This window comes from Giraffa tippelskirchi, chromosome 5 (assembly GCF_054371585.1).
Source record: "Giraffa tippelskirchi isolate mGirTip1 chromosome 5, T2T-mGirTip1v1.2.pri, whole genome shotgun sequence".
Taxonomy (NCBI): Eukaryota; Metazoa; Chordata; class Mammalia; order Artiodactyla; family Giraffidae; genus Giraffa; species Giraffa tippelskirchi.
In genome coordinates, this window is record NC_137279.1 from 34539667 (window position 1) to 34556282 (window position 16616).

Here is a 16616-nt window from a genome sequence, read left to right on the forward strand (position 1 = left end):
CAGACTCCGCATTCCACAGATGGAACACAACAAAGGGAGGCAGGCTCAGAGTAAAACAGAAGTTCTGAATGGATGTAAATAGCTATAATGGACACAATCTTCCTAAACAGGCCGGGAATTTAGTTGAAGATGAAACGTCTATAAAGGGAGACACTGTGTTGCTTCAGAGACTCTAGACTAAAATCAGGTAACCTAGGATTTTGGTGCTCTCTGCAGTCACTAGCCAGCTGGGGGTGACCTTGGTGGAGTCACCTGCCATCTGACAAGTGAGGGACAGAACAGGATGATTCCATGGTCTGGTTCCATCCTATTTGCTTATGTGTAGACTTCTTCACCAGATGAAACCAAGTGGATAAAGTGGGACCAGGAAAGTACCCTCGTGCTTCCTTTGTATCACACAATGATGGTGTTACCTAACACTACCATCCTCAGGAGTCTCAGGAATTAAAACATCCTTTCCCACAGAAGCTCATGCTGTGTACTGAGGAAGAGCAGAAGGGAGTAGAGAGCACAGAACTCGCTCCCTCAGCCGCCTCAGATCCACAGGTACTGCTCAACCAGAAATCTCCATCTCTTTTACCCTTTTCACCAGGCTAAGGCCTGCTCAAAATCACAATTAAAGGCAGGCATGAACTTGGAGATCATCTGATTCAACACAAACCACCTGGGTTTGAATCATGGCTTTGCAACTTACTGCGCTGTGTGACTTAAGGCCAATTACTTCTCCAAGGCTCAATTCTCTTACACATAAAATGAGGGAAAATAATTGTTTATAACTCTTTAGGTTGTGAGAATTAAATAAATGAATATAAGTAGAGTGGATCTGTTCTCAATAAATGCTGGATACTACTATCACTCTTTTACAGATGAAGAGAGAAGTTATATTAAGAGGCTGGTTATAAATTTTGCTTTTCACAGATCCAAAATTATGCTAACACCAATACAAAAACACACCAAACAGCAAAATAGGGGGAAAGTTCTTCACTTTTGCAACAATTCAAGAAGCATATCAAGTATTTCTAACAAATATGCCTCATCATTGACTCTGGATGTCTGCATAAAGGTCAAAGTGCTTATGAATGAGACATTTTAACACAATGCTGAATGAAGAAGGAAGCGGTGAAAAGCCTCCCAAGTGAAGGCATCCTGGGGTATACTTCTGAACACAGAGAAGAGGCCACTGGGAAGGAAGTATTTCCACCACTTTTTCTTTAAGGAGAAAGAAATGTATTGACTGCTTCCAGGTGGTAGGAGGCACCAGCATGAAAACCACCAAACAGCAGCACATCCAATGTGCTTACAGTGAAATCTCAGTGGTTCTGAGCAGGAAAGGAGACAGGCCGATTCTGGGTTGAATTATGGATCTGTCCACGTACCTGGCCCGGATTTCTTGAAATGAGGGATGCATGTAAATTTAAGGAAATCAAGAGTTTATGAGAAGACAAAACTCATCACCATGTGGGTTTAGAAATGACAGCTCGACTGGAAGGTGTTTAGGAGGAGTATAGGGAGGATTTCCAGATCTCTGCGTGTCAGGCAATAGGTTTAGAATTAATGAATGTAGAAGTCAGAACTGAAATTAAACATTCAGAGTAAGATCACTGACAAATGCTGGAAAGAAAGGCAGACACCAGACCAGAAAGGCAAACAGGAGGCTCTGCTGAAGTGACACTGGTTCATTGTATTAACAGTACACAAGTAGCCCACCCTAAATGTAAATACATGTGATTCAAGGTCAAGAGGTCAATTTCTCTTCCTAGTGATCTTTCATGATTGTTAATACAGTACTTTTGTTGATTTTAAATAGCCAATCTGTGTCCTTCTAGGACCAGTCTTAATATCATTCCTGGGAAAACATTTTTACACAATATAAAAACATGAGAGCAGTGCGGGGGTGGGGGGAACTGGGGGGACGGAGAAGGGCAGGTGCTCACTAATGACCAGTCACACATGTACAGAGATCCCGTTTTCAATGTTCCTGATTCCCAACCAGAATGGGAGCAAGGATAACTTCATGCTCACCTGCATTACAGAGGAAGGACCTTCTTTGCCCATCAATCACCTACCAGGCCTTGGCAGGTATCAGAACTCCCAGAGCCTTCCTAACAGGCCATTCTAGTCCCCCCACTGTTATCAGATGTGACAGATGGATCAGGGCCAAAGACAACCTAACTAGGATATGAAGGTGGATTCATCAAATGAACAATTTGCAAAGTCAAAATAATCTTCTAGAGACAACAGAGCACTTCCTTCAAATTTCTAACTGCTTAGCTCTTGGGAGCTCACATTTCAAATAATGGAAGGTCCAGATTCAGAGTCAGGTGAAATCAGACCAAAATCCTTGTTGTATAAAAAGTCAAAATAGTCAGATTTATCCAGAAATTTGGGAAATAAAAACAGTTAACATTTGTATATGATGTGGCTTAAGAAGATTCCCTCTGAAGAAACTTGTCATGCATCTCCACAAAATGGAGACAGTACAGTTAACAGTTACCCTCCCAGGGTGCTGCATGGCCAGTATGGAGTGGAATGTCCACCCTGCTGAGGTCACTCCACCACAGGTGATGTCTGCTGGGCAGATCACCCACACAAGACCCTAGGACACAGTCTTAGGAGCTTCAACCATTCCTGACTGGGGGAGGGGACTAGGGACAGAGAGGGGGTCTAAGATTACTCTTCTTCAAAGACCAAGCACAACTCCAGGCAGGCTTCCCAGATGGCTCAGCAGTGAAGAATCTGCCTGCCATGCAGGAGAGATGGGTTCCATCTCTGGGTCCGGAAGACTCCCCAGGAAGAGGAAGTGGCAACCACTACAGTATTCCTGCCTGGAAAATCCCACGGACAGAGGAGCCTGGCAGGCTACAGTCTATGAGGTTGCAAAGAGTCGGACACGATTCCAGGCACAAGCACAGGCGAATCAGTCCATAGATAAGCTTTCCGTACCAATCACAAGATCATCATTACTCAACTGTGTGGATAAACATCAGGACTAAGATGAGTCCAACTGAAATCAGGTAGGAAACATCTTATAACATTATTTCAAACCACTACTTTGCTCCTAACATAAGACACTAGCAATGTAAAATTCTCTATACATCTATATCTAAATAGCTTTATAGCCATAACAATTCAAACTGCCATCAGAGTTACAAAAACACATAAACGCCACCAGGGCTCAGGCCATCAAGGTCCACCCATCTCAGCATTTGGCTCTGGCACGGGTCCCAGGAGGTTAGGAAAAGGCTGAAACACTGGCTCCAGAGTCTTGTTCTCAAAGGAGAAAGGGCTTCGAGTATCTCCTACAGATAATCACATAATCACGTACAAATCTTAATGTACTGAGACATTAACTAAACATTTTGCTTCGTTTTATTTGAGAGGGTAGAGGAAGGGTGAGCACGTCTGACACTGAGTAAACAAAACATACACACTTGTTCTGTCCTAAAATGCCCTTCTTCCAACTTTCTCAGATACATCCACTACCCAGCAGTGACTGAATGGACCTGTGCAAGAACTATGACTGAGCACATCTCCCTTATAGAGGCCACGGCATTTGAGTTTCTAACACAGAAACCTGTTTAGTGCTGTGATGCTTAACTTTTATGTGTCAACCTGACTGTGCTAAGGGATGCCCAGATAACTGGTAAAACATTATTTCTGGTGTGCCTGTGTAGGTATTTCTGGAAGAGCACAGAATTTGAGTCAGTAGACTGAGCAAAGAGATTTGCCCTCCCAATGTGGACAAGCATCATCCAAATATCTTAAGGACCCAAAAGGAACAAAAAGAAGGAGGAAGAGCAACTTCTTTCTCTCTTCTTGAGCTGGCCATCTATTTTTTCCTGCCATCAGAGCTCCTTTCTTGGGCCTTTGGACTCTACAAGCAGCTATTTACCATGTACTGATTGGCATTTGCAAATGGACATAACCTGAAATTACACAGGGGTCTACTCAGAACTAGCATGGTGAATAAAATAGATAAAAGAAACAGAAACAAACCATATCCATTTGACTAAGCTGCTTACTGCTGGAAGGCCCTAGAATCAAGGGTGTGACAAGCTCATTTCACAAACCTGTGGCACTCAATCCAAAAGACTGTTTTCAAGAGATTGCATCGGCCTCTGGGCCTGTGTAAGAGGATGTAAATCACCTGTAATCAGATGGTGATGCAGGACAGTAGAACTCAGGGAAGGCAGAAGACTTTTTACAGTGTTTACAACCAAAATGTGCAGATGACTGGTTAATAAGAATCCCCAGAAAGATGATGGAACTAAAACTATGTTGAAACACCAGCTCCGATGATCAGAAATAAATCTTCAAAATCACTTCTTAATGATGATCACTGCTTCTTAATGGCAGAACCAAAAAGATGCATGAAAACACAATTATCTCTCTACTGCTAACTATGGAGTTAAAACTTAAGGCAATTTCTATGGAGGATGACATTATGTATGAACAATGAAATTTGCAGCGTTGAGACCAAAACTGAGTGCAGAGGGTAACGCTGGGGAAATTCGTCTTTCTTGACCTCAGAAGATAGCACATGGCATCACTAGGTAATCTCTGATGGGGAAATTCGTCTTTCTTGACCTCAGAAGATAGCACATGGCATCACTAGGTAATCTCTGATGGGGAAATTCGTCTTTCTTGACCTCAGAAGATAGCACATGGCATCACTAGGTAATCTCTGATGTCTTTGTCCTCTTAAACTGAATAGAGTTTATGTCATTCACACACTATGTCACACACACACACACACACACACACACACACACACACACACACACACACACACACACACACACACACACCTGCAGCAAAAATCCCTTCCTAAAAGCCAGTATTCTTTCCAGCAGCTTTGATTACACCAGAAAAATCCATAACCACAAATTTTCTATTTGGCCCAAACGATTTCACCCACCAAGAGAAAAATCGCTGTTTGTAGACAGCACCATAAGAAATTGCCAAATTGCTCATACTCCCTAATTAAAGAGAATTAAGCATTCCACTGGGCTTCTTTCTTAAACAATCAAGCCCCCAAACTACAAAGTTGAACACATTTGCAATACATTAGTTGTTGTCTGATGATGGTGGTGATAGCGACAGCGATTTTCCTCATTCTGGGGGAGTGAAATCACTTCTTGCACATTACACAGCCAAAATAGTTACAGAACTCGATCACATGTCAATGGTGGGGTAAGAGTGTAAAGGAAGTTCAAGAAGAGGAGTGGGGCGGGGGGCGGACCCTGGCCTGTAGACCTCCAAAATTCTCTAGAAGTTTCACAAATTAAACTATCACATTATTTCAGAAATAAAAATCACTAAGATTACAATGATTAAAGAGACACCACACAGATTTTACCATTAAAAACTGATGCTGAAATATCTTGAAAAGATTTCACCGAGTCAACATGTGGTTTATGAAAGTGGTTTCTCAAACTTGTTAGACTCAAGATTCCTTACATTCATCAAAATTAATGAGGCATTCAAAGAGCTTCAGTTTATGTGGGTCATATTTTATCAACATCTGCTATATCAGAAAATTAAAATAAAGAAAAATTTTAGATATTTTTACTAATTCATTTAATGATATAACCTCATTACGTTAATGTAAATAATTACAATAAGTAACTATCCTTTTAAAGCAAATAAGCAATACTTATGTTTTTACAAATCTCTTTTACATTTGGCTTAAGGAAAAAAATTCTCACATCTGATTCTGCAATCCTCTGAATCTGCAATCACACCTCATTCAGGCTTTGTGAATGAAGCTCCACGGTACACTCATGAGAGAATGAAGAGTGAAAAGGCAAATGATGTCTTGGTGTCATCATGAAAGCGGCCTGACCCTGCAGACCATGGACCAACTACAGAGGAGAAGAGCCGCTCTACAGGATGACGTGAACAAGCTGCACAAACAGCCCCAGATGCCGCTCTCTCAGGCTCTGGTAATTGAAACAACTGCATTAACAGCAAATGGAACCATAGCTGGAAATGTCTGAAAGGCATACATGTAGTCAGAACTCAGATATTAAGCAGATTTTATTTTTACTTATATAGACATTCCAACAGTGAGCAGGAAATTAAACTCAGTTAAAGAAAATCTAGGTAAGAAGCCTCATTTCCATCTAAGATATTTTTCTTGCTAAAATCTGAACTCATGATACTGAGAAAAAGCTTGATTTAAACAAGAATACAAACAGGTCTATACTAAACAGTTATATTTTAAACCAGCGGTGAACCTATGAAGCTGAACGCGTGCTAGGAAAAAGTAGAGTAACTTGGGTAACTTATTCAGCAATTTGCAACTCCATGGCCATTTCAAATATGGTGTTGCCTCTTACCCAAGAAAACTGGCAACATGAAACATCAACTTTTAAGAAACAAAAAGAAACCTTCTAGCTTACCATACTATGTTGAGTCATCATCTTTTATCAAGATGAACGTAACTATTTTACATTAATCCAGCATTTCCTCTTTCTAGGCGATAACTTTTTTGTACCATTGTTTTCTGAATTAAACTGCAAAATGTATAGATAGTAACACCAAAAAATAAAACACCCTTTAGTAGCACAAAGATTTTTAAAATTGAGTATTTGCACTCCTAAGGAACACTAATATAGGTTCAGAAATTATTTAATTCAAATAATATCCGCCTACATAATAATACAAATCCAATTCCAGCTAATACATTCTGTGTGTGACCGTGTAAGTTGCTTCAGTCATGTCTGACTTAGCAATCCCATGCGCTGCAGTTCCCCAGGTTCCTCTTTCCATGGGATTCTCCAGGCAAGAATACTAGAATGGCTTGCCATGCCCTCCTTCATGGATCTTCCCAACCCAGGGATCAAACCCACTTCTCTCATAGTCTCCTGCATTGGCAGGCAGGTTCTTTACCACATTTTAAGCTTGTCAATAAACAACCTCAAATAGTTTGGTTTAAAAGGGGAAAAATCAACAAGAACCATAAAAATTCATGTTTTCCTATTTCATTTTATGTAAACCAGTCTGTCTTAAGTATCGATCATATTTATTTTTCCTTCCTTTTGACTTAAACCAAAACAAAGACTGCAACCTTTAATACCTACTAGTCTATTTGTAACTGTTCCATCTACAACCATTCTTCTAATACAAACATGCCCTGAGAGCTTATCTCAGTCCACATGCCAGACAACAAAGGCCCACTGGCCTGTTGGAAGAGAGACGGAAAGCAGGAAATGAGAGGGCTGAGTTAATCCCAGATAATCGATCAGGGTATTCAGTCAAGTACAACCGCTCTGAGGAAATGCTGCTTTAAAAAGAAAAGAAAGGAAGAAAATCAAAAGAGCCTATGACCAGAGCTACAATTCACTTCAAAATGGGTTAATTTTTGCCAAGAAGATTCCCCATCATGCTCAAGCACCAATACAACTTATATAAATGTTAATATCTTTTGAAGGAAGATCTTTTAAAATCCTTCATCCTCTATCCTTTTTCAGAAGTGTTTTAATCTGGGGATTTTGCTTTATTGTTTTGGCTCATCTTTTTTTCCCCTAACCAACTTTATAAAGGTATATTTCATACACAATAAAACTATGTTTGACAAATGTGTTGTGCAACCACCACCACAATCAAGATAAGGAATATTTCCATTATCACAAAAAGACTCACTTCCTTTAGAATTAATTGATGAATCTGCTCTGCTGAAAAAGCTTTTGTGCCAGAGAATGCTTAAAAAAAAAAAAAATTCTAAGCTCCTTCCTCCATTTAACACACAGAGAAATTAATACAGAGAAAGACAACTCTGAGTCAGCTGTGACGCTTCTTTCTTCCAGTTGATGCTGGAGACCATACAGACAACAACCCAGTGCTTTTCAAAATCAAATAATTTACTAGATAAAACTAGGCTGAGACTTAAAAGACTTCCTAAAAACCCCAGTATATGATAACAGTTACAGAAACAATAGCGCTGAAGTGAATAAAATTTTTTCAAATTAATTTTACAGCATAATTTCCTCAAATCATGTAATCCGTATTTAATGAGCTTCTTCCAGGTATCAGGCTGTTCTTGTGGGGACAGGCACTAAGGAGTTGGGAGAGGAAAAGAACAGATAAAGACCCAGTCTTGACACAACATTCCAATGTAGGGACAGACCCTCTGGTCAATCTCTCCACCCTTCCCCAAAAAGGTCTAGGGTGGGTAGCCATGCTCTTCTCCAGGGGATCTTCCCAACCTAGGGATCAAACCCACGTCTCTTGCATTGCAGGCAGACTCTTTACCCTCTGAGCCACCAGGGAAGCCACCTCCCCTCCAATCAAAGGTCAGAGAATAGTTAAAGTGTTTTAAAAAAGCCACTAGCGGTAAAATCTGCCACTTAGTAACTATACAATCCTAGGCAAGTAACATTTTTTTATACTGCATTTAGTCTCTTTGGGTATTGTTTTCCTTAAAACTAGCTGTCTTCTCAAAAGCACCTGAAATTGGCAGGAAGAAGTGTACTGTGACTTGATTGCATCATACAGAGAAAGCCTTTATCCAGAGGGCTTCACCTGTGGCTCAGTAAAGAATGTGTCTGCAATGAGGGAGACCTGGGTTCGATCCCTGGGTTGGGAAGATCCCCTGGAGAAGCGAAAGGCTACCCACTCCAGTATTCTGGCCTGAAGAAATCCATGGATTGTATAATCCATGAAATTGCAAAGAGTCGGACATGACTAAGTGACTTGTTCAACTGAGCGACTTTCATAAACTTTCTTTCTTTACAGAGAAAAGTGGCTAAATAAACCTTGATAAATCCACACACCCATCTCCCCACCCACAGGAACAGAAACCCAAGTCTCTGTCTCTCAGCTATAGCTGAGCTTTGTTCACAAAAATTCTGGAAGTTTTTTTTTTTTAAAAAAACTTCTTTAAACTTTGTCTTTTATAAAATTTATTGAGAAAATTTCACAGGCATAAAGGTATAAAAAAGTAAGAAACTAAGGGGCAAACATATTTTAACAAATAAAACACGACCAAACCTGAAGGAGTTGCCTGTACAGTCCTTCTAGACAGGTTTCATGTCACTCTCCCAGAGGTAACCACTATTTGAATTTACTGTTGGTCACGTCAATGCAATGCTTTATTTATGCTTTTACTTCATATGTACGTATAACTAAAACTATAACGTATTGTTTTGGAGATTTTACACTTTACATAAGCAATACCATACTGATTTCCCCTGAAATCTCTTTTTTCAGTATTATGCTTGCATGATTGTCCATTCCCTAGTTCATTCATTTTAAATGATACATATTACCTCTATGTACAATATTGCACTATTTGTTGAAAAATTTCCTGCTGACAGATTACTTGGGTCATTTCTAGTTTTTCACTACTACAACCAAGGCTGCTACTCTAAGCATTTTTTTTTTTTTTGGCCACACCACGAGGCTTGTGGGATTTTAGTTTCCCAACCAGGGATTGAACCCAGGACCTTGGCAGTGAGATCACGGAGTCCTAACCACTGGACTGCCAGGAAATTCCCCTAAAAGGATTCTTATTCATGTCTATGTAAGTCTCCAAATGTTTGGTGCCACAGCTGAATATTCAAAGATAACAGTAACTCTTTATAACATCCTCTGATATCAACGCCTGTAGGATCTATACTGCTGTCCCAGTTTTATTCTTCGTATTTGTAATTCGCTGCCTTTTCTCTGTCTCTTCTCTATCACCTTTATAAGAATTTAAGTTTCATTAGTCATTCCAAAGGAGCAAGTTCTGATATTATTATCTTTAATGCACACTTCCCTATTAATTCATTAATTTGATCTCTTATTTTCATTATTCCCTTCCTTTTCCTGGGTTTAAATTATTTTTAAATCTCTCTATAAAGATACTGATTTTATTCTACCTTTCTTGTTTTTATATATATTTAAGGCTAAAAATTTACCCCTGAGCATATCTTTAGCTATGTCCAATAATTCTGATAACTCATAATTTCGTTAATCATTCAATGTAATGTATTTTCTAGATTCCAATGGCCTCCTCACTTGGCTTACAGACTATTTAGAAGTGCACTGCTTTATTCCACACACTTCTAGATTTTTCAGATAATCATTTTGGTTTTTTTCTTCTAACTTAATTCCATTCTGCTCAGAGAACATGATCTATGTGATTTCAATCATCTAAAATATGTTACGACTTGCATTAAGATCCAACATAGTCATTTCTGGTTAATATTCCATAGGTATCTGAGAAGAATGCATATTCTTTGGTAACTGAGCACAGTTTCTTCTGATAGTGGGCACAGTTTCTTCTGTTACAGGGCACAGTAATTGTATTTACAACCATTAACTCAAATTTTTAAACCACGCTGTTCAATATTCGGGCTTCCCATGATGGCTCAGTGATTTAAAAAAAAACAAACCGCCTACCAAAGCAGAGACTCAGGAGACATGGGTTCAATCCCTAGGTCACAAAGATTCCCCTGGAGGAGGAAACCTATATTCTTACTCGTTTACAATCTACTTGTTTCCTCAATTACTGAAGGGGATCTTTTAAAATCCTTATTTTCCAAACAGTCACTAACAGTTTAGAATCAACTGCAGTATATTCATACAATGCATTATTACATAGTAATCAAAATAAGTTACTGTAACATACAAAAACATAGATGCATTTTACAAACAATATGCTAAACCAAAGAAACCAGACACAGATAAATACATATCACATGATACCCTTTACATATAAAGTTCAAAGCCAGGCAGAACTAATTTATGATGTCACAGCTCACAACAGTAGTTACTATAGGGTTAGTGTCTGGGAGGGATCATTAGAAAGGTTTCTGGAGTGCTTACAACATTTTATTGCTTGATATGCACAAACTTAAACAGAACTTATACATACATATAACCCCATACTTATACATACACATAACCCCATACATGGTTATGAGTATGGGGTTATGTGTATGCTATTGTGGGTACACTTCAGATCATGGCAATGAAGTAAACTGTGCCATCAAGCAAGTGACATGAATTTTCTGGTCTCCCAGCACATAAGGGACTTGAGCCCCTGAGATCTGGGTACCCACGGTGGGCCCTGGACCAATCTCCTGAGGGACAACTGTAGAAACACCCCTACATGTTCCCAACTGCTTATAGAAGAAAGCCACGTACTCCTTTGTCCTCCACACATGCCATACCATCCTTATGCAGGGACCACCTCACCTCAAAAATGCTCACAGTGTTGCTGATATTAGAAGGCACAGAGCCTTTAAAGATGAAATCTAGAGAGACTCTAATTGAATATATTAGTAAGATATTACATTTGACGCTGCCTTCTAAAACCAGCCCTGAAATGAAAGTAGATTATGACCAACTCCTCTTGATTCTGTGATAAACTATCAAGGCTGTAGACACACTTAAAAAGGGAAGATGTCATTCATAAGGTGTAACTGAAGCCTCTCCTGAAAGAAAGCAGTGAACACTGTTTTTTATCATAACATTTTTTGTCTATGTTTGCTATTTCCACAAACTCCTCTTTGATTACAGATTATGTCTTTCCTAGAAGACTATTTGGCAGCGAGCTGCTGACAAAGTATTGATGGCAGCCCTCCCTACCCACAGCCTTATTAGCATTTCTATTGCTGCAGTGCACACACTGGCGTTATAAATCACACACACTCAGTGTCATACACAATAATCAAACAGTTACCTAACAACGAAGGGCATTACAAATGCATTGAACTAATCTTTGAATATATGTTCTAATAATTAAATTCCATTATAGTTTGTTTCTACCTTGAAGCCTAAAGCAGCAACACAGAAATCAAGTGCCATCCACAGTGCCCTCACATTTGCCATGAAATGTCACTTACAGAGTTCACATCCAATTACTGAACACGACCAGCCAGAGCATCTATCACTTACATTAAAACAAGCAGAACCCAGCAGTAGGGCTGTCGGTAGCCATCACATGGCTTAAATGGATTTCTCACCTTTCAAATATCAAGGGGTCCTCTTTCCCAGAACATCTCACTAAGGGGTTTGGCCTTTTAACAAAGAGAGCTGCCCAAGCTGAAAGAAACATTCAAAAGGCAGGACATGTTGCAAAGCCCAGCTCAGAGCCGGAGACATCTGCCCCTTGTGTTAAAATACAAAATAGGAAAAGATCCTTTATGAGAAAAATAAATACACATAAAAAGGAAGCTTTTGTCAAGGCTACTAATAAAGAAGCAAAGTTATATTAATACCGTAAAGTCCTTGTTTTTGGCCACCGTCCCACTGAAATTAAGGAGCCCTCCCAGAAAGAAGATCTATTAATTTCCTAGCTTTTAAGAACAGAGAAACTGCCCCTGAAGTCCTTAGCTGGAGCCCAAATCTAAGCCAGTTACCAAACTCAAGCCTGTGAGCTCCGGTGTCGTTGCCTGTTATTCATGCACAGTCACCTGGACCAGGCCAAACTAAATTTCACAGATTGACAGAAAGACACATGAGAACTCTCCACCCATCACAAACAGTGACCTTTAAAACTAGGATCATGGTAACTCCCCTAGTTCTCTAAGCCCAGAAAAGCTTTTATTGTCAAAAGAAGCTTAATAGCTGACTCTAAGCAATTACCACATAATATAGTCACCACTTATCTATTAACAACACCACCATATTCTGTAATTTGACGGAGGGAATCACTACATACAAGGTGAATTATTATGGGAAAGCATTCTCAACTCTCACAACGTGATGTCAGAGAAAGTGTCCTAATTGGCAGTAAATAACTACTGGGGCACAAAATGAAACAGTGCCCAGGAAAATTTAATATCATCATACAAAAGAGGAGAGAGTGGAATCAACTGCCTGGGGAACTGACAGAGGCAACTGCCTTTTCACATTTATGCAGAAATCGATACCTGGTAACTACATCTCAAATCAGGCTCTAGAACAATGGATCCTAACCATTGCTAGACCTTCTGTCTCAAGAAAATGTGCACACCATGCAAACTACTGCCTGAAATGTCTGAACATTCACAGGCTCCCAGTTTAAGCACCACTACACTTACCATCCCACAATGTAACATTTGTTTTTGTACTGTCTGTACCCCACTCAGTATTTTATATGAATGATGTGACTGACCCAAGCAACGAAACATTAAGCTGCCCTCAAGAGGTAACTTACAATACAAAATCTGAAAACCTTCACCTGGCCATAATTCAGTGGATAATATGGCACTCCTAGACATTAGCTAAAGGCAGGTCCTCACCCTCCCACCCACTTGTTATAATATCTGAACAGGGAGGAAAAGTCCTCTAACATTATCCTAGCAACATGAGGTCCTATCCTCTAAGCAAATCATCCTAAGGGCAGATTATCCCTAGACAAAATGCTAACTCCAATGAAGCTAGTTTCAAATATAACAGTAACTAAAAATAAATCACAGTTTCTGAACAACAGTACTGAATGTTAGGTTTTCCATTTGTGTGTGAGTAATGTATAAATTTCTCAGTCTATGATACCACAAACCCAGATTCAGCTATTATGCAAAAATTTCATTATTGCACCTCTATTACATAATAGAGACAGAGAAATAATGACCACTGTCTTCTATTATAAGCAGAAAATGGCATGAATCTTGGTCCCCTTTCCCAAAGGTGTCATAAACACAGTCTAATTTATCTTTAGTTGATCCAGCCATGATGTTCCAACATGTAGTCTATACTCTGACATGCCTCTGTATCACAGATATGAAATAGCCAGAATTATGTAAAAAAGGTGAAACACATTTAAAGAAGTAGAGTGTACAAAGACTCATATTTTAATGAAAGTTCATAAAAACTACGTTCAAATCTTATCAACACTGAAGCTTCTGACATAGCAGAAATCCACTGTATTTTAAGAACCTGGCCATATTTATCCTCCATTTTTCCTAAGGTAAGATATAACATACTTCCTAACTCACAGCATTTTGAAAAAAATAAACATTGCCATGACATTTTCTTGTGAATACATTTGAACGAACTCTTTAGAAAATCTTTCTGTCATATTTTTCCCCATAAAGCAGTCCACAAAAATGTAAAAGCATGAACTCAGAGCATGAATTCATACAATTCTCCCAATTAACTCTGGGAAAAACATAATATTATCTAGGTATAATAGTCCCCTTCTTATGAACAGGACACTTTCATAAAGTGGACTATGTGATAAATATATAAGAATCTATGAATAAACTGTTCTTCATGCACAGTTGAATTTTTATATAAAAAAATCAATAAAGAAGCAAGGATATGAAATCTAAAGGTTGACTATCACAAAACAAGATAAAAGAGGCTAAAACTAACCAAATATAAATAGCAAAATGGAAAGACACTTCAAAAATTAACAAGATGATATGATGTAATTTGGCAAGATCTTTTCTTTGAAGTTCATCAACCTATCACAGAACCCTAAGTAAATAGCCCCTTACAGAGGATAACAGTAGACAAATTACTAGGAGCAGATATTAGATATCCTAAACATGTAGAAAAAAATTCACAAATAAAAACCAAGGTGACTTGAACAGTTCACAGTATCACCAAATAGTCATTACCATGTAATCTGGTTCATTTACTTTGGAACTCATCTCATGCAATACAGTGAAACCAGCCTGATATGGGTGAACAAAACCAAATGTGAAACTTTTAAGTTTTACTCTAATGTATTGCACAATAAAATTAAAATGCAATGCAAACAAACTTTGGATGACATCCAAAAAATGTAATTTTAGAAAACTGTATAAAATTTTACCAAACTGTATAAAACTGTATAAAATTTTACCAAACTGTATAAAAATGTTTTTTAATCTGCACTGAATTTTAAAAATTGACATATAATTTACATAGAGAAAAATACAGAGACCTTAGGTACACTGTTCAGTTAGTTTTTATGAAGATGTACATATAGACCCCTTATAACCCAAATCCAAAATAATTCTACTCTTTCAGAAAGTTCTCTCAAGTACTTTCCCAACCAATCTCTACCCTACCTGTAGAGGCAACCACTGATTTGATTTCTATTATAGAGACCAGGAGAAGGCAATGGCACCCCACTCCAGTACTCTTGCCTGGAGAATCCCATGGACGGAGGAGCCTGGTGGGCTGCAGTCCATGGGGTCGCTAAGAGTCGGACGACTGAGCAACTTCACTTTCACTTTTCCCTTTCATGCACTGAAGAAGGAAACGGCAACCCACTCCAATATTCTTTCCTGGAGAATCCCAGGGACGGTGGAGCCTGGTGGGTGGCCGTCTATGGGGTCACACAGAGTCAGACACGAGACCAGGATAGATCTCTATATTTAATTTTTTAAAGAATTGTTCAAGTGATTGTATGGTTTTCACTCCCACCAGCAAAGTAGGATAGTTCCTTGCGAGAAAGGCATTCTTGACAATCAATCAGTTGTCAGCCATTTCGACTTAGCCATTCTAGTGGCTCTATGGTGGCATTTATTCTATTAATAGTTTTAACTTACATTTTCCTGATGACTAATGATATTGAGTACTTTATCATGGGCTTATCCTCCAGTCATATATCCTCTTTCCTAAAGTGTCTCTATATTCAAGTCATTTTTAAAAACTGAATTGCCTTATTAAGTTGCAGCCGTTTTTTGTTTGAGGTTTTTAATGTATTCTAGATTCAATTCATTTCTTAGGTATGTGTTGTAAACATTTCTGATTGTCTGAGGCTTCCTCTATGAATATTAACAATGTGTCTTAATGAATTTTTTTTTCTTTTATGGTCAGTATCACTTTTTTTTTTTAAGTGTTGTGTTAGTGGCTCAGTCGTGTCCCACTCCTTATAACCCCATGGACTATAGCCCACTTGGCTCCTCTGTCCAAGTAATTCTCCGGGCAGCAATTCTGGAGTGGATAACCATTCCCTTCTCCAGGGGATCTTCCTGACCCAGGGATCAAACCCAGGTATCCTGCACTGCAGGCAGATTCTTTACTATCTGAGCCACAAGGGAAGCCCCTAGTACCTTCTACCGCCTCTTTAAGAAACATTTATCTACATCAAGGTTGTAAAGATATATCATTTTTGCTTTACATTTAAGTCAATGATTGTTCTCAAATTAACTCTCATGTATGGTGTGAGTTAGGTTTAAATTTTGGCTTTTGTTTCTGTTTGTCATATGGATATTCAATTGTTAAAGCCTATCTGTTGAAGACTTTCTTTTCCCATTGAAACAGTTTGATAGTATATGTATAGATTCATTTAAATTTACACCTTAGACCTTGAGATCACTGGCATCTTAATCTCAAAATGGTATCTTCAAAACTGGAAAGCAGCATTTCCTCTTTTTAACATACTGTATGGTAAACATATGAAAAGGTTTTATGTAAAGAAAACCAATAGTAATGATGACCCAATGGTTATATTTTTTGAGATTTTTCCCATCTGAATTATAACTATATTTATAAATGTATATTTATTTAATATGTATGCATACACACTGAATTGTTGGAACACTTATAATGGCTAATGTTTGTTAGTGAAACCTGTAAAAATCTCAGCTACCATTGCATGCTGATATATTACATCAGATCAGTATCAGTTCACTTGCTCAGTCGTGTCCGACTCTTTGCGACCCCATGAACTGCAGCACGCCAGGCCTCCCTGTCCATCAACA

At 38.7% G+C, this 16616-nt stretch overlaps 1 protein-coding gene and 1 long non-coding RNA gene across 27 annotated transcripts in view; one reads left to right on the plus strand and one right to left on the minus strand.

The window, feature by feature from the left end:
* The window catches only part of RERE (arginine-glutamic acid dipeptide repeats), a 408969-nt gene that overhangs the window by 174761 nt on the left and 217592 nt on the right, over positions 1 to 16616 (minus strand). The gene's annotated exons all lie outside the window — the stretch shown is intronic.
* On the plus strand, positions 9 to 6555 carry LOC145506284 (uncharacterized). Its single transcript, XR_014053697.1, has 2 exons — positions 9 to 187; positions 5694 to 6555. It is a non-coding gene; the product is annotated as an uncharacterized LOC145506284 (long non-coding RNA).